General features: G+C 48.2%; 1 protein-coding gene and 1 long non-coding RNA gene across 7 annotated transcripts in view; one reads left to right on the top strand and one right to left on the bottom strand.

Annotated features, from left to right (window-relative positions):
- Nucleotides 1–25,724, bottom strand: part of AGPAT4 (1-acylglycerol-3-phosphate O-acyltransferase 4) — a 106,893-nt gene that overhangs the window by 46,932 nt on the left and 34,237 nt on the right. The gene's annotated exons all lie outside the window — the stretch shown is intronic.
- LOC116665464 lies at nucleotides 4,001–25,598 on the top strand. Its single transcript, XR_004322101.1, has 3 exons — nucleotides 4,001–4,011; nucleotides 10,619–10,621; nucleotides 25,367–25,598. It is a non-coding gene; the product is annotated as an uncharacterized LOC116665464 (long non-coding RNA).

The raw sequence follows: 25,724 nt of genomic DNA on the forward strand, positions 1-25,724 counted from the left end.
TGCCTGGTTTTCCTCATCTGTGCTGGCTGTTGTGAGTTTTAAATAAGCGAACACAGGACTAGCGCCTAGGGTGGGGCTGGGAACGTCTGGCGCGTCATCGCTCCTCCTCCCTTTCCTCTGGCTGAGTGTGAGTGTCGTTAGCAGAGGAACTGACCCAGATCTTGTGTTTTCAAATGAGTGCAACAGCACGTAGCCCGCTGAGGGAAAAATCCCTGGTCCGTGTTTTCCAAGGTTCTGTATTTTAAACTCTAGAAAATCCTCAAACCAATATACACCAGAATTACTGCTAATCCTGCTTCATTCTCAGAAGTCGCAGGGCTTGGTTTCGAAATCCATGATGCGATAAGCCTTTGTAACAGACTGTCTACATCCTAAACATTTTCACTGGTCTGGTACAGAACATCTGGATCTGACACACCCAACAATGCAGAGTTAAAGGATTCTAGCTGGGTAATTATAGAGAAAGTACAAAAACCATTCATTGGCCTCTGGACCTCTTTTGCATAAAAAAAAAAAGGCGCTACAATACTGTGCGTCAGACTGGCAGAAACTGATAAAACCTTTCTACAGGACTGAAGGCATTTTAGGCGGGCATCGGGGCACCATTCTCTCCATGCTCCTTCTGGTCATTCCTGCCTCTCCTACATCTCTTTCACTATTCAAAGCTCGGGGCTAATGAGGCCAAAGTTAAGGGCTCCAACCACAGGTGGGCACCTTGGCTTCGTTCTAGCCATGGTTGGGGGATGTCTAATTTTATGTATGAACTTGGTCAGGTGACAGCACCCAGTTATTTCATCAAATACTAACCGAGGGGCTGCCATGAAGGTGCTTTGAAGATGAGGCTACAGGTATCAATACAGATCCATATACTGCTCCTCTGGAGAACCCGATGGACTCAGCTGGCCTGCTGGCCCCTTGATGACATTGACTGGCCAAGAGCAGAGAACTGGTGGCCACATGCACCACCATAGCCGGGGACATCTCCTGGGGTTATGCCCCACTGGACAATGTGAGTTCTCACATCAAGAATATATACCTTTTGGCCTCCAAGAACACCAGCTGGCCCTTCACAATCGCTCCGAGCCACAGATGCTTTTGAGCACTACCAGGGTGACATGGAGACGGAAACGGAAAGGAAAAGGTACTAGAGAGTGTTTCTGGGGAACCTAACTTTGAACTGCGATGAATCAGAGCAGAAAGGGGAAGAAAGGAAAGAAGAAAACACTTAAATTCTGAACTAGTCCTTCCACTGGAATCCAGTGAGGGAAATGCAAAATTATGCATCACTTCTAAGGAAAACAGTCACAATAGCATAATGCTTGTGATAGTGAACATTTGAATATTTACTACTCACCCAGAAGGCGTTCAGTATTAATATTTTAAATTAAGGTCTATGTGCCAAGCACTATAGTAAAGGATTTACAGGCCAGTGCATAACAGTGGGGGCTGTCTGAGTTCAGAGAGCTTGGTCTTAAAAACATCCACCATCTGATCCCCTAAGAACTGGAGTAGAATCCTCCAGGTGGGGACACTTGGGCTCCCGTCCTCTCTGTCTGTCTCTGCCCAGTGTCCCATCACAGCTGGGCTGGACAAGGAGCAGAACAACGTGTTACGGTGTCGCATTTTTGATTGCTTTTAAAAAATTTTTCTGAGCCCTTTTTTTGATTGCTTGGGAACACTTTGGAGGGAATTATCTGTGCCTCTTGTCCCCTTTGATAATCACATCCATTATGCTGACTGGGTACATCAAGGGTCCCTCCTTCCCCTCCATAAAGAATCTAGTGGCACCTTTGCATTCAATTGCAGCTCCATCTGTCCCTGGGCCATTCTGCGTGTCGCCATCACATGGCTCTAGTCTGAGAAGCCTATTCTAGGTGGCCCCACTTTCTCATCTACCCACACTGGTGAACAGAGAGGTCCTCTGCCACCTGGTTTCAGGATAACTGGTCCCTGTCACAGTTTGGGTTACTGCTGTAATTGAAATGACACGTTTCAGTCTTGGGGGCTGATCCGAGCGAGGCTGAGCCAGCCAGTCGCCCCTTCCTAGGAGCAGGAGCAGAGCTGCAGCCTCCTGCAGACGCATCCTGCCCTGGAGCCTGCTGCCCAGGTAACCGCTGAGCCCAGGAAGTCATCATCCACCCAGCGGTGTTACAAAGAAACTCTGTTCCCATTGATCAACTCAGCTTCCTCTGCAATATTGATCTTCCAGGTCCTTCCTGGAGAAAATGAGCTGGCAGGGAAGTGGGGACTGGAGGCTTTTCAGGGAAGACTTAATTTTGCACATAGTCAGATAAGGCGAAGGTTAAGAAGTCATTAATGAAAAAGGACAATTTTCCTTGGGATGAGATTAATGAGTGCCACGGTCCCAAGGGAGACGTCAAAGTACCAGAAGAAATTATAGGAACTAATTTACTTTTTTTTTAAGTCTTATTTTTATTCAAAGAGTACTTTAGGTTAAAAATAGAACCCAGCAGTAAGAAAGTCATTTGTAATGACCAGGGGAGATAGACCTCTGTTTCTTGTATTAGTCACTCTGGTTTTCAAGGCTGTCATCTAAATTCCTCACCACGACCTCTGTCTACCTATGAGGTGCAGGGAATTGCACAGCAGACACCCAGCCGCTGGCCTCTGGGGCAGAGCTCCTCAAACTCCAACAGGCATTGGCCCTGTGTAGCGATGACGGTGTTACCATGCAGACTCTCAGGCGTGAGGGGCCTGGATCTGCCTGTCTACCTGCTCCAGGCCGATGCTGAGGCTGACTAGGGGGGTGGGGGGGTGAATTACGGTGCCCCAACTAAACTGGTCCTGTTCTCAGCTCTGTAAATACATTTGCTTTATTCAGTCTCTGAACAGTCTAAGGGAAGTCCCCATTTTACAGATAATCAGTTAGACTCTGGTCACTATTCACCCATAATTCTTTCCTATTTCCAATGTTCTTATATGGCATATCTAAGTTCACGTGCCTCAGTCTGTCATTCCCTGTCTGAAGGAGACAGGTGTCTCCTCCTCCAGGAAGCCTTCCTGGCCTGACAAGCCTGGACAAGGTGGCTTTCTTATATATGCCCAACACACACCCCTATATACCTACACTAGGTGCACGGTTATCTATCTCTTGTAACAAGTACCGCAAAACTGAATGCCTCAGAGCAGCAATCAACATGCGTTATCTCTGATGGTTTCTGGGGTCAGGAATCCAGGGCTGATATAACTGAGTGGTTCTGGCTTGGAGTCTCCTGGGAGTTGTGGCCAAGATGTCAGCTGGGGTGTGACTGGGGTGGAGGGTCTGCCCCCAAGGTGGCCACTCACAAGGCTGGTCAGCTGGTACCGCTGCTGGCTGCAGACCACCATTCCTCCTCTCAGGACAGCTCAAATGTCCTCACGATTTTGTGGCTGGCTGCCCCCAGCACAGGATGGGACAGGGGCGGGTGGAGGGAGGCGGAGCGGGGGAGGGGGAGAGTGAGCAATAGCACACTGCCAGGCAGGTGCTGTCCTTTCCATGGTCTTGCCTCCGAAGTCACACAGAATCCTCTCTGTGCTCAGTTTACGAGGAGAGCCACTAAGTCCAGTCCACGTCCAAGAGTTAGAGGTGTGAGGTTCTGTTTTTCGCAGGGAGGACTGTTAAAGACGCATTTAAAAATGACCATCCTGCAGCAGATTGTGTTTTCCAAAAACAGCTGTACCCGCCCCGACCCCATCTTCCTGTAGAATGAAACCACTGCCCCCTCACGCAGCAGAACTGAATTCCCCTCCTCTTGATTCTGGGAGGGCCACTAACTCACTTGTAACCAACCAGATGTGGTGGGAGTAACGTTTGGCTTTTGAGGCCAGGGGGTCACAGGCAGGGCACCATTCGCCCACTTTGGGAGCCCAGAGTTACCAGCTAAGAACTCCTGCTACCCTGAGGCTGCCACACCGTGAGGAAGCCCAGGCCCCGAGGAGAGAGTGTTTAGTGAGCAACCTCAGCTGCCATCCCAGCCAACAGCCAACCAGACGTGTGAGTCACGACGCCCTGTGGCTCCCCACAGTGGATCCCAGTCCCCAGCTCTGGAATCCTCCCACTGAGGACCAGACACCCTGGAGCAGAGTCTAGCCATTCCCACTGGGCTCCGTTCAGATTCCTGACTTACAGAATCCACAGGCATAATGAAATGGTGGTTGCAAGCCACTACATTTTGGGGTAATTTGTTACATGGCAATTAATAACTGGAACACATGTTGCATTGTAAGTGTCTAATTTATTCTCTCTCCCCTTAGATTGTTAGACTGTCAGCTCTTCTAGGGCACAGGGCTGTGTCTCACTCCTTCTTATAAAGCCAGCACCCAGTATAGAGCCTGGCATGTAATATGTGTTTTACAAACGTTTGTCAGGTGAACAGGAATGAAGACGAGCTCGTGGACTTTTGCCGGGCCAGCTCTCTCTGGCTGGAATTCGTGAGAACCACGGCTAGGGGTTCTAGGGTCGAGTCTCTGCCCGTCCAGCTGGGATACCCAGCTCCCTGCCCCTTGTAGAGCTGTCTGCTGCATTTTTATCCTGCTCTTCCTGTGACTTTCGAAATTCACCCTGAAAGCATTTAATCAGAGACTCTCTCTGCTGCTCTGCAAAGATGCATACCATTAACATAAATAAACAGAAATGATTATAAAAGTTGTTGTAACCGCACAGCCAAAAGATATTTGTTTGATTTTGATTCGAGGTTCTCAAATGTTTGGAAAACAATTTCAAATTCTTGAGCTGATTTTACCTTCTCAGTTTTAGATATCCAGATTTTACAGGCTAGAAGTGTTTAAAAAACTAGAATTTTTCTCAGTTGCTTTCAGGAGCCGAATGCATTTACTCTTCGTTAACAAAGTGTATATAAAGGAGAGTGTGTGTTTATTAACATCTTGTGTATCTTTCTATGTAAGTACAGAATATATTTTAGACATGTCTGAAGTTTGAGAAAATGGTCTCTCAGTTTCTCTGGATGGAAGTTTCACTTTCAAGATGTGAAAGACATTGGTTGGTCCAGTGCCTTTTTCATTATTTTATTGGATTTATTGACAGTGAATACTTCCAACTTCACATTTATATAACCGATTTTTACAACCAGCTCCAGCCCTGAAGGTAAACACCCCAGTTACTGCTAATCCCCCACCAAGCCTCCTTTTCCTTCCGTATTTGCCCTGCAGGCGCAACCACCTAGAAGCAGCACTCAGCCCTCATTACCTCATTACCTCATGATGAAATTTAACTCCCACAAATTTTATAAATGCTAATTCAATCTAAAAAGCAAACAAAATGTCAATCAAAACTGATCTACAGTTGTTTGTCATCAGCAGCTGTTTAAAAAAAATGTTTTCTCAAATTCAAAAAACGTACTTGCTTTGGTGTCAAGCATGGTAGACAGAGGCTTGTAATGTGGCTGACAAAAGGGGCAGGGAGGCTTCTTCCCCAGAATTAAATGCATATTTGCAGTGGAGTGAACCTTTGAGTGATTTTTCATTCCTTCCCCTGTGTTGTGCTGCCTTGTAACTATTATAGAGTCGGCTACAGGAATAATTTCAGTTGTAGTTAAAAAAAAAAGAAAAGAAAACAGGATCACCCCCAAATATGAAAGATTGTCATGTTTAAAAATACACCCGGTGTGAACGCCCATACGACCCCGTTGATGAAAAAGCACTGAGGAGAAAGCAAAGATGGTGCGGGTCTCAGCCTCACTCCACCTGTAAAACGGTGCTGACATGCCCAGGGTCAGGCAGATAAACGACTCACTGGCATGACTGATCCTAAATCACACACCTTCCACGCCTAGTCCACCCCACCTCCCTCCGGAGGGCTGTGTACGTCCCACTGAGCTTGGCATCCTTTGCAGGCTGCTCCCCAGGGATGGCCAGGGAAACTGAGGCTGTGGAGCCCAAAGGCCAGAACCAGCCCAGAGTGTCTTCACCTCTATCTCCCGATGCTGAGGCTCGAGCATTCTTTTCCTCCATCAACTATGGGCAATAACTCAGGCAATATCAAGGATGACCCAGAGGGACGCTTAAAGGAAAGAGCATCACTCCCCAGCCAGAGAGGGCAGAGGCAATGAAGTGCGCCTCAATTAAAACTGAATCCAGTTTATTGCTACTCAAGATGTCCCCTACTTGCATGGAAGTTCAACTAAATAAATAAAATACCTGGTTTTTAAAGCAAGAAGCAAAAGTTGTTTCAGAGCTGGAAAAAAAAAAAAAGAAAAGAAAAAGAAAGAAGAAGAAGAAAGAAAAAGAAGAAAAAAGACAGCATGAAACTTGCTGTTGGGAGATCACACACAAAAAACCCAAAACATCAAGTTGAAGGTAAACCAATTCTGACTTATATAGATTATAGGAAAAAAGCCTTTGTAAGAGTTGAAATTACAATAACAACAAACACGCTAACAGAAAATCTTCTCTTCTTTTTTGGTCTCCTTTTCAAAGTTGTTGCTTCTAACATAGGACATTAAATAGTCCTCCAGTCTTTCAGTTTTGGGGCGAGATGGAGAAGATACGCTTCTTATTCTGCTAACTACAGGGCATTATATGCAGAAAGAACATAGGAAAACTCTAAAAGGTGGGGAGAAGGCAGGACCGACTCAGGATCTGAGGAAAGACATGGTGGTGATTTCCCTGGTGCTCACATGTATTTCTTCATATATCTCATGCCGGGTGCTATTGATGCTGGCAACCTGGAAATGCCAATGGGGTGGCGGGGTGGGGGGCAGACAAAAAAAGCTCCAAGAAAAGCCTGCTCTCAATGGAAGAGCATAGCTCAGTGGTAAAGCATGTGTTAGCATGTACGAGCATGTACGTGCTTAGCATGTTCAATCCCCAGTACCTCCATTAAAAATAAAATTTAAAGAGTGGGGTTTGCTCAGTGGCAGAGTGCATGCTTGTTGTGCATGAGGTCCTGGGTTCAATCCCCAGTGCCTCTATTAAGGGAAGAAGACAGAAATTTTTTAAAGAAAAACACCTGTCCAAAAAATAGTTAACTGTATTAAGTCAATTCAAACACAGTAATTAATTTGCCCAAACAACCAGCCAACTCAATAAAATCTGTTTTTAAAAAAATAAAAAATAAAAATTTAAAAATAAATAAATAAACCTAATATCCCCCCATTTTTTTTTTCCATATTAAAAAAAAAAGAAAAGCTGCTCTCTCTACCTAAAGGATGAGGGACAAGGCAGGAGAGAGAACTGTTAGCCGTTCTCTACCCTACTACTACAAAACACCATGTGAAGCAACTGTAGCCCCACCCTGATCCCCGGCAGCAAAGGCCCAAGTTGGGGAACCATCTTCAGGCTTTCATGAGGCAACCCCCCAACTCCTCTGCCTGCTGGGTGGTGTCAGAGAAGACCCACTGGGCAGCTGGCACTTCCACCATCCTCCAGTGGCAACAAGCTCCCCCGGCCTCAGACATGACAGAGCATCTCCCCACCCCCTCAGGGTGCTGTCAGCGGAGGCCCGGGGGGGAGTCCAGACGCCCACTGTGCCCAGCAGCGACGAGGTGTGTTGCTTCCCCCATTCAGGGCGTCCGCGGAGGCTCAGTGGGGAGCCTGGGCTTCCATCCCTGCCAGGCTGCCCCCCTTCTCCCCACTGATGCGCTGTCAGAGGACGCCTCCTAAAACAGATTTAAGTAAGATCCAGAGTCTCAAAGCATCGTGTTCAAAACAGCCAGGATACAAGTGACCAAGAACCAGAAGGCTCAACTCTGATGAGAAAAGACAGTTGACACCTCCCGGCACTGCGACAACCCAGACGGTGGCAGTATCTCACAAGAACCCTAGAGGGGCCACCGTAAAAATGATTCAGCAGCAATTATGAACACACTCGACATAAATGAAGCGTAGAAAGTCTTGCCAAATAAAGAGAAGCTACAGAGAAGAACCCAATGGAAATTTAGGAACTGAGAAAGCAATGACCAAAACGGGAAACACAAGGGATGGGCTCCACAGAGGAAGGGAGCATCCAGAGGAGGGAACCGGTGAGCTCCAAGACGGAACGGTAGGAATCAGCCAATAAATCTAAACAGAGAGGAAAGGGGCTGAAAGATAGGCTAAGCCAGTCCTTCCAACCCTGCAATGGAATACGCCAAGGAGCCTGAGGATTCCAAGAAAGTATAAAGCTATTACCCAGGCATTATGTCTAAAGCGAATGTGAATATAAGAGTCGTATGTTTCCTAAAATCTTTATAGGAAGAGCTGAACTCTCCTGCAGAATACAGTGGACAAACATCAGTGATTCTAGAAATCCTCTAGAAGTAAAATTGCTGTGACGTCTTTGGCTTCTTTACGAGTAGCAATGGAGTCAGTCACTGAAGAGGTAGGAGCCCCTCTGGCCCCCACGGCACTGCTTTGTGCCCACCTGGGGTTTGCTGAGTGCCAGGACCCCCTCTCCCCACAACACTGAGGCAGGTCAGAGGGAAAACAGAGCTCCCAGGTCACGTGATTAGTGTCTCGGCCTTTTTTGCTACTAACTGTCATCCAGGGCACCGGGCTATGCTAAGACGATGCTATAAAGCTGAGTAAACATTAGATAAGACAAGTATATTGCAGTGAATTCATTCTTTCAACAAACATTTATCAGTGCTACTGGGTGCACAGCACTGCTGTACACAGTTGGGATGCAGATATGACCGTGGGACAGAGGTCTCTGAAATAAGCTCGAATTGCAGTGAAGTGGGGGCCAGCGAGGGGTGGAGAGAGATGATGATAAACAACCAATATGAGAAAATGAGTGAGTATATTAGAAAGTGACAGTCCTCTGGTGAAAAAAAAAAAAAAGAAATGGTAGAATAGGGGAAGGAGGCTGGGGATGGAGTGGAGGTTAGCTATGGGGCAAGGGAGAGGGAAAGTCACTGGGAGCAAAAAGTGGTGACCCACTGGCAGAGCAGGGAAAGTCTGAGAAGCAGTTCAGGGGGCCGGGGTGACTGTGGGCACCACGTTGAATATGTAGTGTCCCCGCCAGGAGTGGAGAAACGCAGCCCAGCCCGTGGCTCCCGTGGGCCCGTGGCTCCCGTGGGTGCTCACGACTAAGGCAGACGGATTTAGAAACACCCCCAGGATGCCCTGAGGACTCACGTTCTTGAGGAGCGCTGCATTCTTAGAAGAGGTAGGATCATGAGAAGGGAAGGTGAGATCGTGCCCCCAGTCTCATATCCTGCTAGTCTTATTCAAAACAAGGCTGGCTTGAGTCCCAATTCCGATGAGAAAGAAACTGTCAGTTTAAAAATCAGAGTTTTCTGAAAACCAAGTATACATTTTACATTTCAGTGTTTTTTTAAAATATGCAATGAGCTACCAAGAAAAACCCTGCAGTACTAAAAAGTAAGCTACCCGCTATTCAGCAAGTCTCTCAAGGTGCTTCTCTGAGCAGCTGCCCTCCCAGCTTTTGTAGGGCCATCAGCTGCGGTTCCGGCACGCTGCCTTTCTATTCCCACCTTAAAGTCCTTTGTACTTAACAGCTCAGCACACCACGCACATACACACTCCTGTGTACAAGTGCGCGCACACACACACACACACACACACACAAGCCAGACAGTACTAGTATCTACAGATCTGAGTGTTATTTCCTCCCTACAAGACTCAAAATTTAAGACAAAATCCAATAAGGAATATAACATCTCCTCTGCCTAGAGGTCAAACCTGAGTTCACTCAAAACAACACTAACAAAAAAATGCCTGCAATGGGCAACTTGATTGAAAAAATGAGTATCAGTCATCAGACTGATTTCAAGATTCATAGCTACAGGGAAAAAAATTAGAAGTCACAGAAAATAATGAATGTGCTCAAAAGAAAACTACTGAGAGCCGAGGGATTGAAATAAAGAATTCTTTCCTGAGTTTTTCCAAAAGGCACAAAAATACTTGATTTGAATTCCATCAATGTATAATTTGTAACAATTCAAACAGAAGCCTGGAGGCAATGCTGAGCTGCCTAACAGGGAAGTATTGTTAATAATCAGATGACGCAGTATAATCAGAACCACCACCGGGAGCACTAGCAAAGCCGGCGACCACATGCTGGAAGGAATCCCTGCAAATATCACGACCTTGGGTGTCAATTCTTGGGAAAACGCATCACATCCAGCAAGAGGAGGCTGGCTTTGTCAAGGAAACAGAAATGCAAACCCAATGGGAAAAGCTGGGTTGCCCCATAAATCAGCTTGAGACCTGGTGATACGGGGTCAGCGTGGTGACCTCATCACAGCGGAAACCTGATTTGTGCAATGGAGATGCCTCCCTCCGGGGGACAGCTGAGCACAACGGCGCCGTCAGAAATCCCAGAGCCTGGCTCAGAGGCGACCGGCTGCTTCTCCCTCTACTGCTAGAATTAATCTGCGAGCTCACACCAATTTCTCCAACAGCCTGAGACACAGGATGAGATGTGGGCTGGATAAAAGGGTTTAACTACCACTCACTTATGGGGAAAGTGTTGCCAAGCCACTGGAAAAAAGTTTTCGTAAATTTAAATTTAGGTTTTGCCTAAATGTAGGTTTCTGAGCACACGTCCTGTGGAGGCAGAAACCAGTCCCCGCCCGGCCAGCCTGCAGCTGCCTGAGCTGAGCTGAATGTGGGGGAAATCTCTCTTTCTGTTTCCCTATTCACGCACTGGAAGAAGTCCGTCAGCAACGTTTCTGGCTGACGGTGCCTTCGAGGAGCTGCCAACGGCTCATCTAATCCCCAGGCCAGCAGTGATGTGCCTGGTGCCCGCACTCAGCCGTCAGAATCCCTCCTGGGACAGTGCCTGCGAAAGGGCAGCGTTTCAAACTGTATTGTATTATGTTCCAAGTCGGAGTCTCAAAAGTATGCCTCTGTCGGCTCCCAAACCTCCTCTGCTGACTTCCTCACAGAGGACCGCAGTATCGGCTATGGGCCACTGCTGTTTTGAGAAACAGCTCACATCCAGCTTGATGCTAGTAAGTGTTTCTTTGCTGTGGCTGTAATTGTGCTCTTTATATTAAATACTGATTTAAATCCCCCAACGGGAAAGTATTCTCATTTCTGCAGACCTGAGTAACAGCTGTAACGCTCACCCTTAACTGAGTCCTGTCCTTAAATCCAGTCTCAGTCTAGTGGGAGAGAGATGTGCCACAGCGGACATGAGCCGCGCGGTGGGAGCACGGGTCACGCAGGTGTGGGCGGCGCTGACTGGGCCCTGATGGCGGGGGCTGGTCCAAGTGGGCCAGCGCAGCCCCTGGCCAGACAGCAGCCTAGAGGGGCTGGAAGGGAGGTTTCTGGCTGGACTCTCACCCTGTCCCAGGGCTGTGAGTCATTTCTCACTAGAGCGCTTCCTTCAGGTGCTGACTGAGTAGCTGGCCCTCCCAGTCAGGCACTTTCCCAGGATGATAAGGATGCTCGTAAACACGTGATTATTCACGTACAGTTTATCTCCCACAACCAACTCCTTCAAGCAGAAAGGAACAGATTATATTCCCATTTCTCCAGCTAGAGGCAGTATTAGTGTGAGACAAGGCAGGGAGGAAATCCGGCCCCTTCACACTGGGCCAGCATATGCATGGCTGGACCCTCGTGTAGATGCAGGGAAAGGCTCCTGTCCTGGGCTTGGATGTGGTTTGGAATGTGGCAATGAGCTTTTCATAGGTCTCCACCTCGGCTCCTCCCCAGTGCATCCTGCACCCGACACCCATTACATTTTTAAAAACACACTCAAATGATGAAATGCCCTTTAATTCAATTCAGCAAACATTTATTGAGCACTTCCTAGGCATTGTGATCTCGGGGCTGGGCACACAGGGATGATGGGGCCCAGCTTCTGACCTCAGGTACCTCGCGATCTCCCCCCACCCTGTATCTCTCCTCAGCGGCACATCCCACCCTCATCGCTGTGCCTTGGCTTCTGGGTGGAAGGACCACGTTCCCCTCGGGGACTCACTCCTGGGCTCTCACATCGCCTGACTTGTGCCTACACTGCTCTCTCTCCCTGTCCTCTCTGCTCACCCTTCTTCCTTCCTTTCTTTTTTTATTTTCCTGTTTTATACTCTGCCCATTTTTCGTGGCAGACATGCTATGAGTCGGGCCACAGCCATGAGATCCTCAGAAGGAAACTAACCAAGACCTTACGACAGGAAAGCCTGCAGGTGAAGGACAGCACAGCTTGAGAACAGCGTGTTTGGCAGCTGGTGGGGAGGATCCCAACCCCGTGCAGCAGGAAAGCCCCCACTGGACAGTCAGGGAGGACGTGAAGGCTCAGGGAGGACCCATTGAGGAGCATGACCTTCAAAGAGAGTTGAGGCACCAGGCGGTGCATTTTTGGGGCATTCACAAGTGCAGCACAGGGAGCGGAGGAGCCCGTGAAAACCACTTTGCTGGACCGATGAGACTGGGCCTGAGGATCCAGGAAGACCCTGCCGAGCTGTCTGCGCGAGCTGTCTGCCTCAGGGCAGAAGAGGCTGGGGACGCCTGGCCTCTCCTCCAGGAGCCCCGACAGCATTGCCCCCAGCTCCCAGCCCCCGATCATTTATTCCCAGCCCAGCCCGCCCACCAACATGCGGACAGAACCCTGTCTCAGACAGGCAGCACCAGTGTGTCTCTGGGTCCAAGCACATCCCAGTCTCCTCTGTCGGCTACAAAGGAGCCCTGTCACAGCTAGGGGGCAGCGAGCCCTCAGCAGCCTCAAGAATTTGACTTCTGATAATGTCATTTTTTGCAAGTTTTCTGTAATCCCTGTCAACAGGCCATGGAGCAAGTGTGTCTGAACCAGAACACAGAACAGCCTTCCTTCTCTGGGGGCAAAGAAAGGTGGACAGCCCTCCAGGGAAGATGCACGTAGAAAAGTCTCACCTGCAGACGTAGATTAACTCGCTTTGTCTACTCCATCCAATTTGAGGTGCATATTGAGTGGCGATGCTGTATTAATAATAAAGGAGTGAGCACAGACATCTAGACAGGAGATGTGACAGTGGACTGGTGACTGGATTGGGACTTTTCCAGTTTGAGCCACCAGTAAGAACCTTGGGAACATACGCCTGCTGAAGAAATGAGTGCAGTGATGGAAAATGTTTAACAGCCTGCTCCCTGGGGGGACGCCTGGTCCTGATTTACAGCTTTGCCTATTTCCATGGTGTAAATATTCCCACCAGGTCGACGTCAAGCTGCCGATTTGCAACAACCAGCTGTGAGGCCACGTAGCATTTCCACTGTGCACAAACAGCTAGGTGACCTCAAGAGCAGAGAGAACTGTGAAATGCAGTAAGCTAACTAGTGGGAGGGAAACACCAGTGCTGAGTATCTACCGTCTTTGTTTTACAAGGTAATTGATTCTAAGTTTATGACGGTGTTTCGTAACTGACCCGGAGAATTCCAGACATTCTAGCAGCTGGTTCTGGTGACACTACTGTCACAGTGATGGCATCGTGACTCCGATGATGGAAACTGGAGCTGCGGGGAGCCCCCGTCCTGCTTGCTGGCAGCCGTGCTTTGCGTGGAAAACCCGCCAGCACAGAGAGGCTCAGTGGTGGCCAGAGTGTCCACAGCACGGAGTGGACACTGGAGCTCGTCAGCCTCCCCGTGGCCAGAGCTGTGAGCTAGTTAAGTTCTGATCTGTGAACACGTGAGTCCTGGACAACATCTTCCCCACCTGCTCTCCACATGCAAGGGCTGCCTGTGCTCTGAGGTCGGGCTGACGACAGTCCCTTCCTGAAGCCCCCCTGGCTAGTCCAGTCTCTGTAAACTCTTCTTTCCCTTGGAAACCCTGCTGTTGGTGGGTCTCTACTGTATTACTGAGGGATGAGCCAGTCTTATGTTTCCTTTCCAAGTGATACACGTGGCCTCATGGCTGAATCTAGGCAAGTGCTCAGTAAACAGATTTAGGCTCGTGACTTAATTATGAAGCAGAAAAATGCAGTAAGTCCATCTGGGATTTCCAATAACCCCATCCTGTGGGGCCTATAGACTTATCTTCAGGGTCAAGATGGAGAGTCCTCGTGGTACGGGGCTCACGCCAGGCCCTGAGCATCACTCACTTGTCACAGATGGGGCCCCTGTTCTGTGTGTGGGCAGTGTGGGCAGCTGGTTCCCTGGGGCTGACCTCTATTCCTGCCTCACTCCTTCCAGCAAGGAGAGAGGAGCCTGGGAGCACAGGGAGGGAGGATTCACCTTCCCTGGGTTGTGGTGGGGACGAGCAGGCAGGGGCTCTGTGATGGTGAAGGCCGTCTTGTGATGGGATTGGATGGGGAGTCACCACCTCAGACCTCAGGTCCTTCAGCAAAGTACCAACTGGTGGTCTGGACGATGCACCTGCCGGGAGCCCTCTGTGGAAGACATCGCTTTGTTCCCTCAATATGGTACCCCCCTCCTTTAATTCCAAGAAAGTAATCAGAAGCATCACACACATAATTTTGATGCAAACGACATGAAAGAGGCCCTCCCCTCACGGGTCCAGTCCGGTCAGGACTTGGCCGGAACAAGAGTGGGAACCACAGAACGCGACCTCCAAATGCGTGGTCAGCAGACATGCGAGCCCTCTAGACAAAACCTCACTTCTTTCTTATCGTTGCTGTTGAACTGACACAGCTCCTTCCTCCCTTGAGAAAGGATACAAGCTGAAGCAACGCACACGAGGGCCGTCTTTACAAAACCCAGGACGAACGGCTGTGGTGTTTGTTCGCTGAGAACATTCCAACTAAATGTCCCATTAGAATGTCTGTCAAAAAAACGCTCCTTTGGAAACAAGAAGTGGTGAATTCTTAGGATAAAAGGAAGGTTAAGTACAAAACTAATGCCTGGGAGCGGACATCACTATAATCCGCGTTGCCCACAAGGAGAAGGACACGAACATTAGCTGCTTTCCTAGTTCTGGGGATGACTTAGGCCGGGGCACCTGCCCCACTCGGACCACTAAGGTGCCCCACCTGTCAGTCTGCCTGGGGCAGTCCCGATTTTAAGGCTGGAAATCCCATATCCTGGGAACCCCATCAGCTGGAGGCAAACTGGGAAGACTGGTCACCCCAAGACCCTCTGGGGCCAACAGGAGCCACACAGGAGGAAGAGGCAGCGGGGGGAGGGCTCCACCAGTGTGCTGAGCCCCCCAACTCCCGAGCCCCTCCCCCCACCCTAAGAACCAGTGTCAGGTTACGTGGTCGCCAAAGCGGGCCTCCTTTCTAACTCGTGCTCCCAACCTTCTGGGCAGTGCAAAACATCCACGCGGAACATAACCTGGAAGCTCTGAGGTGTCCTCTCTGCACCCTAGTGGCTCGCCCTGCTTCCTTCCTGGGTAACACCCAGCCCACTCTGCACAGCACGCACAATCATCTTACAAAGTTACAAGACACCCAAGTCAAACTTGTAACCTAATTTGAAAGCTGTAACTTAAGTCACAAGTGAAATTCAATGCTGGCAAAAACAAATGGGTACCTTAGCTGAGAATTAATTTATTTATAAACCATGTCAACAGCTCAGACGCCTTGCTCTAAGGCAAGCATCTGTTCCTACAACTCAGCATCACATCTGTATTCCTAAATTTGCTGTGTCTTTAATGCATCTATTTGAAATTGTGAGCGGTTAAGCTCTCTAAAATATAAGGTCACTTTTTACAGAAAGGATCAGACACATATCCTCTACTATGAGTATGTATTTATATGTATACACACACTTAGATTTAAGATACAAAGATGGATTGTTACTCAAGATAAACGAGGCATGCATAGTTCTAGCCCACTTTTTTTAAACTTAAAAAAAATCCGCTGTCCTCACCTACCACTCTCCTTTCACTGAATCAGCTGCATAAAATGAGACCATTTATATATTTAATATGCTTCCAATCGCCAGGCGTATCAACCACAGAGCTGTTTATTGATGATCTGAGCTGATAACACACTAATGTAATCATCAGATCTCAACGCCAACATTTTTTCCCCTAAATAAATAAAAAGCTGTTGATACAAAAGGCTAACTTTATAACAAGATTTGTGTGGAAAAGGTCAGTTGAGTAAATGGCCAATTCTCAACAAAATCGTTACATTAGGTACTAGGTTGGGATGGAACACTGACTGGGTGATTGCGAAGAGGAGATGTTGGATCTGAGTGGAGCTGGGAAGACATCTTCCTGGATCCTTCAGAATGAAAGAGGCAGGCGGGTGTGGACGGACAGACAGACTGCCTTAATGAGATGAGTTCAGTCCTGTTACTTCTCTGCAAAGCGAGGAGAGGAAGAAAAGATTTGTTGCCCCCTTTATGGCCAGAGAGGCTGTTACAAAGACAGACCCAAGTGCAGCATGACCAGCGGGCAATTCTATCACCCGATTCACTCCCAGGCTCCCTTTCCACATCACCTCGGGGAACTTCCTTCAGGTCTGAAGGACAGTTTAACCCTGTTTCCTAGGCAGACTGCTTTTGTGATTAGCCACAGCGGTTCTGGACTTGGGGAGTATACTGAAAGAGAGAAAAACAGGTGTCAGTTGAAAATACAAGGGAAACGGGATGAAAGAACTGTACAAGCCTTTGTCTGCGTTCATCAACAGACCCGCCCCGCTGGCCAGTCACCGGCGGGGCCGAGGGGGACCGCTGCCTCCAGATGCGGCCTCTACGCTTTGCCACCTTCTGCCACATCCAGCGTCACCGGCCCCACCTCACTCATCGGGCTTCCCTGACTTCAAGGAGAACCAGAGGAATTCCGTGGCCCGGTCCATGAATGAAAGCAAAGCCTTCTGTCTGTATAAGCTCTCACTTCCTGAACTGCCAGTAAAATAACGGGGGAGGAGGGAGCAGAAGCCAGGCGAGGGGGGAGGAGGGAGAGATAAACACAGCATCACCCGGGTCAGTGCCAGGGACCGGGCTTCACTTAGCACCTCATGGACACATGGGAGAAAAAGACTTGGAAGGCAGAGCACATCGGTTTTCGGGGCTGCTGTGATGAAGTACCACACGTCAGGGGCTTAAAAAACGGAAATACCGCCTCAGGGTTCTGGAGGCCAGAAGCCAAGATCAAGGCGTGGGCAGGGCTGGTTCCCGCTGAGGCTGTGAGGGAGAATCTGCTCTGGCCTCTCTCCCAGCTTCTGGTGTCCTGTCTTCACATGGCCTTCCTCTGTGTCCAAGTCCTGTCCTGTCCCCCCAACCCCGTATATAAGGATGCAGTCACATTGGATGGCGGCCCACCTGCACAACCTCATCCTAATTTGATGATGTTCAGCCAAGCCTCTGTTTCTAAATAAAGCCCTGTCACAGGCCTGGGGCTAGGGCTTCACCATCTTCTGGGGAGGGGGGAACTCTGGAACCCCAAGGATGCGGCTCTAGGTCACTCTCCTCTCACTTCCTGTGTCCTGAATCCCCGCAGGGGATCTGTGATGAGAGTTGGATGCGCTCTATGCAGGTCCTGGGCGGCCAGGCCTGAGCATCTCATCACCCCAGGCCTCCAGGATGATGTCCACTCCCCCTAAAACACACACGCGCGTGCGCACACACACAGTGCACAGAGGGCCCACTTCATATTTCCCTTTTCTATTTCCTTCCTTATTTAAGTCCAATTGTTGGTGTTAATTCTTTGGGGTTTTATTTTGTTTGGAGTTTATTTTTTCAGTTTGTAAAATACATGCTTATCAGGTGAAATATAAGACTGTCAGAAATAGAATCAGAAAATATGAAAGCAATTAAAAATGCAGTTTGGTGCAGCCACTGTGGAAAACAGCATGGAGATTCCTCAAAAGACTAGGAATAGACTTACCATATGACCCAGGAATCCCGCTCCTGGGCATATATCCAGAAGTAACCCTACTTCAAAAAGACACCTGCACCCCAATGTTCATAGCAGCACTATTTACAATAGCCAAGACATGGAGACAGCCTAAATGTCCATCAACAGATGACTGGATAAAGAAGATGTGGTATATTTATACAATGGAATACTATTCAGCCATAAAAATGACAACGTAATGCCATTTGCAGCAACATGGATGTCCCTGGAGAATGTCATTCTAAGTGAGGCCAGCCAGAAAGAGAAAGAAAAATATCATATGAGATCGCTCATATGTGGAATCTTAAAAAAAAAAAAAAAAAGAACAGAAATACAAAACAGAAACAGACTCATAGACATAGAATACAAACTTCTGGTTGCCAAGGGGGACAGGAGTGGGAAGGAACAGACTGGGAGTTCAAAATTTGTAGATACTGACAGGCATACGTAGAACAGATAAACAAGATTATACTGTATAGCGCAGGGAAATACATACAAAATCTTGTGGTAGCTCACAGTGAAAAAAAAGGTGACAATGAATATATGTGTGTTCATGTATAACTGAAAAATTGTGCTCTACACTGGAATTTGACACAACATTGTAAAATTATAACTCAATAAAAAATGTTAAAAAAAAGAAAATATAAAAGCAATTAAAAATTATCTCAATTATAATTCCTAAAAGTAGCACTCTGATAAATGTACTTCTAGTCTGTATGTATAAAATTGGTATTCTATTGTACAGTTTTACATCATGCTATTTTTCCTTAATATTATACTTAGGGTGGAACACGGTTCAAGAAAATAATGACCCAGTTGGGTGTCTTCCTATAAAAGATTATGTGTGAACAGATCTTTAAAAAAAAAAACAAATTAACAATTTCTTGAGGCATGTTTCAAACAGTGCTGCTCGGGGCAAGACAGAAATAAACCTTGAAGTAAATGACGGTTACAGGGCTTGGAATTCCCGAGGAAGAACACACGGAGTCCACCCACTGAGGGCGCCCGTGGCTGCGAGCTGTGCCGGGCTCCCCTGCACACCGCTGTCCCCCCTTCTCCAGGCCTGGCGTGGAGGACATCCGGGCTCCAGCCTCCTGACTCAGCAAGGTCATGGTGACACGTGGTAGGTCCCTCTCCTTTCGGTACCTGGCTGCCTGAATATACCAGTTCAGCCCTCGGGTGATGCTGGAATATGCTTCTTCCTCAGACTGGACCACCTTTCCCTGTCTTGCCAGCAGAACTCAACCCCTCCTCATTCTGTAATGCTCAGCGTGACGCTGCTTCAGTGGAACAAAGTCCCAGCCCTCCCTGGGACGCACTGTCTGTATGCCCTGTGCACCTCCACCCTGACTCCAGCCCGCTGCTCTGCAGTGGTTTGTGCCCCGTGCGTTCCCCACTAGACTCGGCCCCTCCGAAGGCAGCTGTGCTCCCCTCACCCCTGAGCTCCAAGTGCTGGCCCAGTGTCCATCCCCCAGAACGAACTCGAATGCACGTTTGTTAAAGACCGTGTTCAACAGTGACAGGCCTCCTGCAGTGAATTAACGTGCTCAGGGCTGACCCTTGAAGATGTCTGCTTAGCATCGGCCATGAGTGTGAAAACAGAACCTCTTACAGCCTACGCTTTTGTTTGTTTCAACATGTGGTGGGAAAATGGATGCTATGATCTCAGCTCTCCTACCGACGGTGTGACCTTAGACAAGTCACCCGACCTCTCTGAGCCTCCGGTAACTGATCCACAAAATGGGGGCCCGCCTGTTCAGAGTGGTTATGTGCTTCAACGAGGTCAGGCTATAAAAGGTTTAGCGTGATGCCTAATACATCATGAACACCACAAACTGCACTGATTACAATGATCAGAATCGAAAATAGTTGCCTACTGTAATAACTCGTCTCCTTTCCTGTCTCTGCAGCCCTGTGGAATGTCACCGACTACAGCTGCCAGTGGACATGCAGCCTCAGCTCAGGAACCTGGCTCCTCAACCTCAAGGCCATGCTGGGCGGTGCTGCAGAGAGGCCCTGCACTCGGATGGCCTGGCCTTAGACAGCTCCTCTGCTTCCTGTGTGACCCTGGGTAAGTCACTTGACCGCTCTGTGCCCAACACGCAAAACAGTGTCTGCAATGGTACACGCTCACTAAGTATTAGCTGACTGAACGTCTACAGAATAAAGGGGCAGAGGTGAGACCTCTGACCCTTCTTAGCCCTGTACACACTATGATCCTCTCCTTTTTCTCCTGCCTCTCATTCTGGTATTATTTAAATTAAATTCAGACACGCACATTCTTTGACTCTATGACAAATCTGGGTTTGCATTTAATAGGGGGACACCCAGTCATGGCCCTCACCTGACGACACACAGCTATGTTCATAATCCCTGCTTTTCCTGGTCCTGCTCAGAAACAAAGCTCAGGAGGGCTGAGCCTCATGGCCCTTCGATACCGCCCTCCGCCCCCTCAGGACCCACCAGCTGTGCACGTCCTCTGGGTAAACAGGTAGGATCGCGTCCCCAGGGCCTGCTCTCAGGGGAGCTGCGTGCCTCTGAGAAATCTCCTGCCAAATAGATCAGTAACGACTTCCGTTTGGAAGGCAGCCCAAGGAGGAAGCGGGGAGAAGAGTCTAGAGGAAATCCAGCAACAGACCTTAGGGGCCTCCTAGTACTGTCTGCTCATCGGGCGTTCCCTCCTCCCTCCCCCGTGGGGGACCCCCTTCCATCTCCACCTCCATCTAAGCTGCTCCAGTGCTGTCCCCCCATGCAGGGGCACCGACTGGGGTCCGGGGACCAACTCTGGGTGAGTAGGGGTGGTGGGCTCCACTGCAGATGCTCTGCCCCCTACCCTGCCAGGTATTAATCACCAAGCCCCCAACTCTGCACCTCCCAGAGGGAGGGAGGAGGTCAGCTGGGCAGCGTCAGAGAGCTAGTGAAGCGGTGTGAATGGTGACACTGGACCTGCAGGCCACATGGTCCCGCCGCACCAGGGACAGCAGAATGAAGGCACCTGCCTCTCACCCACACACCATTCGGGTCCTGCTTCCTGACACAAGCCTGGGGGAGGGGCCATCAGACAGGACTTGAGATTATTGTTTTTAAAAAAAAAAAAAGGAAGAGAAGGGGAGGTCTGTTTTGTTTTACAATTAACTGCGTTGATCTGAAATTGTGGAAGGGGGCCTTGGGCAAAAGAAAAAGGAAATTCAAGTTCAGGTCCTGGCAGCCATCCCTGGAGACATCGTCTGCCAGCGGCCGCAAAGCAAACCCATGTGCAGTTTCAGGGATCAGAAGAGCTCACACAGGAAGGCATGTAAGACCAGACCAGGAGCTGCGACACCCCTAACAGTGCGGATTCAGAGGCCCCGGTGCTAGCAACAACCCACTGTCCGAGCCACGCGCCGAAGGTGCTTCTGTTCCACCGCGTTCATCCTGTTAGGTCTTCAGACCAACCCGGCGACGCCTGGGTCATGAAGAGCAAGAACGTGAGCCGATTCGTGCTGGAAGGACCTGCGCCCCCGCCCAGAGGAGGGGACAAAACACCCCGGCCGGCCCTCAGCTGGAGGAAGACCGGCAGCTCTCAAAATGCCAGCGAACGCTGTGGCTGGGTGAAGAGTCGTTCTGTCTCGGGAGAACAGAGCTGCCTCCCTCTCTGTGGTTTTCAGCCTCAGACAGGAGCCGGGAATTAAACACCTCGGATGGGCACTTTCTTAGGCGTCAGTGCGTGCGCCCCGCTGCCTGCACACCCCTGCTGAGGCTGTACTGACAAGTCACCGGCCTGGTCCTCCCCTCCAGAGGGGACCACAGACTGACTTCTGCCTGGCTCTCCGGGCTGCTGGCCCTGCCCTCAGGTCACAACTTGGAAGTGACTTATGCATCCCGGGGTCCATCGCACATGTGTATTATTGTTACAGCAGGAAAACTGACAGCTGTTTCAAGGTAGAACATGTGAGCAGTTTTGTAGGTGAAACAGAGCCTGCTTCTGTCTTCACATCGACCACCACCTACTACAAATGAAGTGGCCAAGAACCTTCAGGTCAGGGGGAGCGGAGGGGAGGAGCCGAAAAGGAAGCAAACAGCTTCCCAAGTACACAAACAAACAAACAAAAATTGGAATTGTGGTCAATTCCACCCCATCACCTTCACTCAAATGTAGTTCATTTTTTGAAGTTACCTAACCAAGTAGTTAACGTCCATAATGAGAAGAGAGAAGATACCCCTGCCTGCCCGCCGCCCCTCCACACGCCTTTCCTCCATAGACGCAGGCTCCAGTTTTCATCCTAAATTTGATGTACTTTCAACAATTTATGGAGCACTTTTGTACACAGCACCTCATTCTGTTTTTTTGACTGGCCATAGTGATTGGTCCTGCCACTCTATGCTGAACTAGAGGGCCTGTGTGGCTCACCCAAGGTGACAGCCTGAAGCAGGAGGCAGGATGTCCTGCACTGTCTCAGCACTCCAAATTGTGACCCCTCCCTTGCCTGTTAGAGGCACCTTGTGGACCTGTGCACCCGACACTGAATCTTAGAGCATCACGGTCCAGAAAAAGTAAGTGGCAGACTCAGCGCACACAGCAGGTTAGCCACAGCGTGGAATGTGGAAGCAGAGCCCCGGGCTGGTGGTGGGGAGTGGTGCCTCCACGTTGTCCTGCGTCACCGGTCCTTTACAGAACACTAAGGTCAGCTGTAGTCCTCCCTGCCCCCTTCCCTTTTTAAAATCTCTGCTGTTGATAGGTTTCTCCTAATTCTTCTCTGCTTTTTTTAAACCCACGGTGTCAGAGGGGAAGGAAAACAAGCCAGCCGGTCTTGGCCACCTTTCCCTAGAGACGCAGGGGCACATCCTGCACAAGGGAAGGGTAATACATTCTACTCCGCAGCTGTGCCTCGTAACTCTTCCTCCTCCTCACCTTGCAGAAGCTCGCTCCATCCCTCCTCCTCATTCAGTGTGCTAGGCCAGCCTGTCTCAGCCTCCCGGGATTACAAATCTAGGCAAAAATGAGATAAAACCACCCTCCCAAAGCCGGCCATCTAGATTAAATAAACTCTCAAACTGTTCTTCCTGGCGCTGGTCCTGAGCATCAGACTAAGATTCTCCGCTGCGTGCGCCGTGCCAGTAATCGCGCCATCTCCATGCCTTTTACATCACTGTGGACTTTTACCTGCCCGGGCTGCTGACTACTTCGGACTCACCTGGTGCAACAACAAGCCCTTGACAAACATTAAAAAAAAAAAAAAAAAAAAAAAAAGGTGGGGTGATGATGACACAGCTCTGTTAGTACAAATTGAACGGGGGATGGAGGGGGATCTGAATCTCTAGGAAACCATTCACTCTGCCCTTTTTTCTTAAATCAGAGCTGAATGACTGCTGCTGATTTTCTAAGCTTTAGGGTGATTCATTAAACCCCAGGAAGAGATTTTATCTTAACTCAGAGGGAAGAGGAGGAGAGTGAAAGCAAACAGAAAGGGCCTGACCATCTTTTACCCCAAGGGTACCCTTGACGATCAAAGATTCCCAAGCAGTCTGCCTCTTACAGGTCTTTGGTGGTGGTTGTGAAACACTCAGCGCACAAGGAAATCTATCAGCTGCAGAGATCAAGTTCAAAGAGAAAAAGAAGGAGCACAGCCTGGCTCTAACACACGCAGGGGTACCAGGAAGGGAGAAGCTGGGAAAGGTGCGGGTGAGCTCCGCTCTCGCTACAGTGAGTGCCGGAGCCAAGCCCTTTCCACCACCTTCTCCTTTCCCAGGAGCTAGAACTGCTCCTCCGGAGAGAAGCCCTTCCTTCCCTCTACAGGCAGTGTGACATTTCTCTGCTTCCTTGGAAACCTTCCCCCGGGGCAGTAGGCACAGAGCACTGTGGGATGTGCCCAGCTGGGATGTACCTGGATGCAAGTGCTTCCGAGCCTTCTGTAAAATCAGGCTGCCTGCCCTGCCCTGCCCTGGGCGGGGACATGCCAGTGGTCTTGGATGCTTACCTTTCATCTGGCATCATTCTAAATAGTTTAATTAATTTTTGATGTTTAAAAATCCTCTTTGCCAACAAGCGCATGAAAAGATGCTCAAAATTGCTAATTATCAGAGAAATGCAAATCAAAACTACAGTGAGGTATCACCTCACACCAGTTAGAACGTCCATCATTAAAAAGTCCACAAACAATAACTGCTGGAGAGGGTGTGGAGAAAAGGGAGCCCTCCTACACCGTTGGTAGGAATGTAGTTTGGTGCAGCCATTATGGAGAACAGTATGGAGATTCCTCAAAAAACTAAAAATAGACTTACCATATGATCCAGCAATACCACTCCTGAGCATATATCCAGAGAAAACCATAATTTGAAAAGATACATGCACCCCAATGTTCATGGCAGCACTATTTACAACAGCCAAGACATGGAAACAGCCTAAATGTCCATCGACAGATAACTGAATAGAGAAGATGTGGTATATTTACACAATGGAATATTATTCAGCCATGAAAAAGAATGAAATAATGCCATTTGCAGCAACATTGATAGACTAGAGATTGTCATATTAAGTGAAGTAAGTCAGACAGAGAAAGACAGCTATCATATGTTATCACTTATATGTGGAATCTTAAAAAAAATTACACAAGTTCTATTTATAAACCAAAACAGACTCACAGACATAGAAAATAAACTATGGCTCGTATGGTGGGGGAGGGATAAATTAGGAATTTGGGATTAACAGGTACATATTACTATATACAAAATAGGTAAACAATGAGGACCTACTATATAGCACAGGGAACCACACTCAATTTCCTATAATGACATATAATGGAAAAGAATCTGAAAAAAATATATATATGTGTACAATTGAATTGCTTCGCTATAAACCTGAAACTAACATTGTAAATCAACTACACTTCAATAAATAATTTTGAAAAAATCCACCTTGCTTTCTGAATGTGTTACTCACCTTAATTTCTACCAGAAACAAGTTGGCTAAAGCATCCTTAGAAGAAAATTGACACATATGTCTCCACTACCTACCAAAAGCAAAATAGAGTACTCTTAGGGACTCCCAAATCCTATCTCTTATTTCTTGACCCCAAATGAGAAATCCAGTTCTTAACCATCTGTTTGAAATTTAAAAAGGAGTTATGACAATGCAACTAGACATGATTTTGAATTGCAAACTGGGGATCTCCACAGGTGTGCACAAATGATATAAATACAAGTTTCAATTGAAATACAAGTTTCAATGCTAATTGCTTTGTTCAACTTAAGTTTTGTTCAAACAGACACTTAAGCGTAAAAAGACATTTAAAATGATAAATCTCAGGCAATTATCTCCACTTGATTATGCAAACTCTTCTCTCTTCAAACAGTTCAAGTTTGGGTCATCTCCTACTGCCTCTGTCCTGTGCTGACAGGTTGCTCCCTTTTCTACCCATGATAGACACCTAAATCCTAGAGACCACGTTAGAGTGAAATGTGTGATAAAGAAATCTGCACCACCTACTACTGCACTGCATGGGGGGCTGCACCCAAGAGCCACAGACATGCATTAAAGATACATTTTTTGCAATTACAACTTTATGATCTTATGAACGTTTTCAAAACATTTATGTAAAACACTCCAATGCAAGACATAGTAGGTCTAGAACACAAACCATATCAGAAATAGTATCAGATGTATTTGTCAGTTCTGAGTCAGTGAAAGAAATAACGAATAAGGATGCTTCCATCATTTTTTTTCTCACAAGACAGTATTTTGAAGTTCAGAAAATAACTCATTGAATCAGTAGCAATACAATCAGATAACTGTGTGCAGCTTGTATGATTTTGATCCAAATTCCAGTTTGATTGCTTCATGTAAGGGGTTTCAAAAAGATATCCAGAACTTTGGCCTCTTGACATAACCTAGGGTAGCTCAGATTTTTAAATTGCTTAATCTGAGAGAGCTCATTTTAAAAAATATATTCACACCCATATATATAATTGGTAATGATGCACTGCATGCTGTAGTGTTGAGAATGGGTATAGATTTCTGGTCAGTCAACACTGAACTCATCTCTACACACCCCAATACTCA

The sequence above is a fragment of the Camelus ferus genome, chromosome 8 (genome assembly GCF_009834535.1).
Source record: "Camelus ferus isolate YT-003-E chromosome 8, BCGSAC_Cfer_1.0, whole genome shotgun sequence".
In the NCBI taxonomy this organism is placed as follows: domain Eukaryota; kingdom Metazoa; phylum Chordata; class Mammalia; order Artiodactyla; family Camelidae; genus Camelus; species Camelus ferus.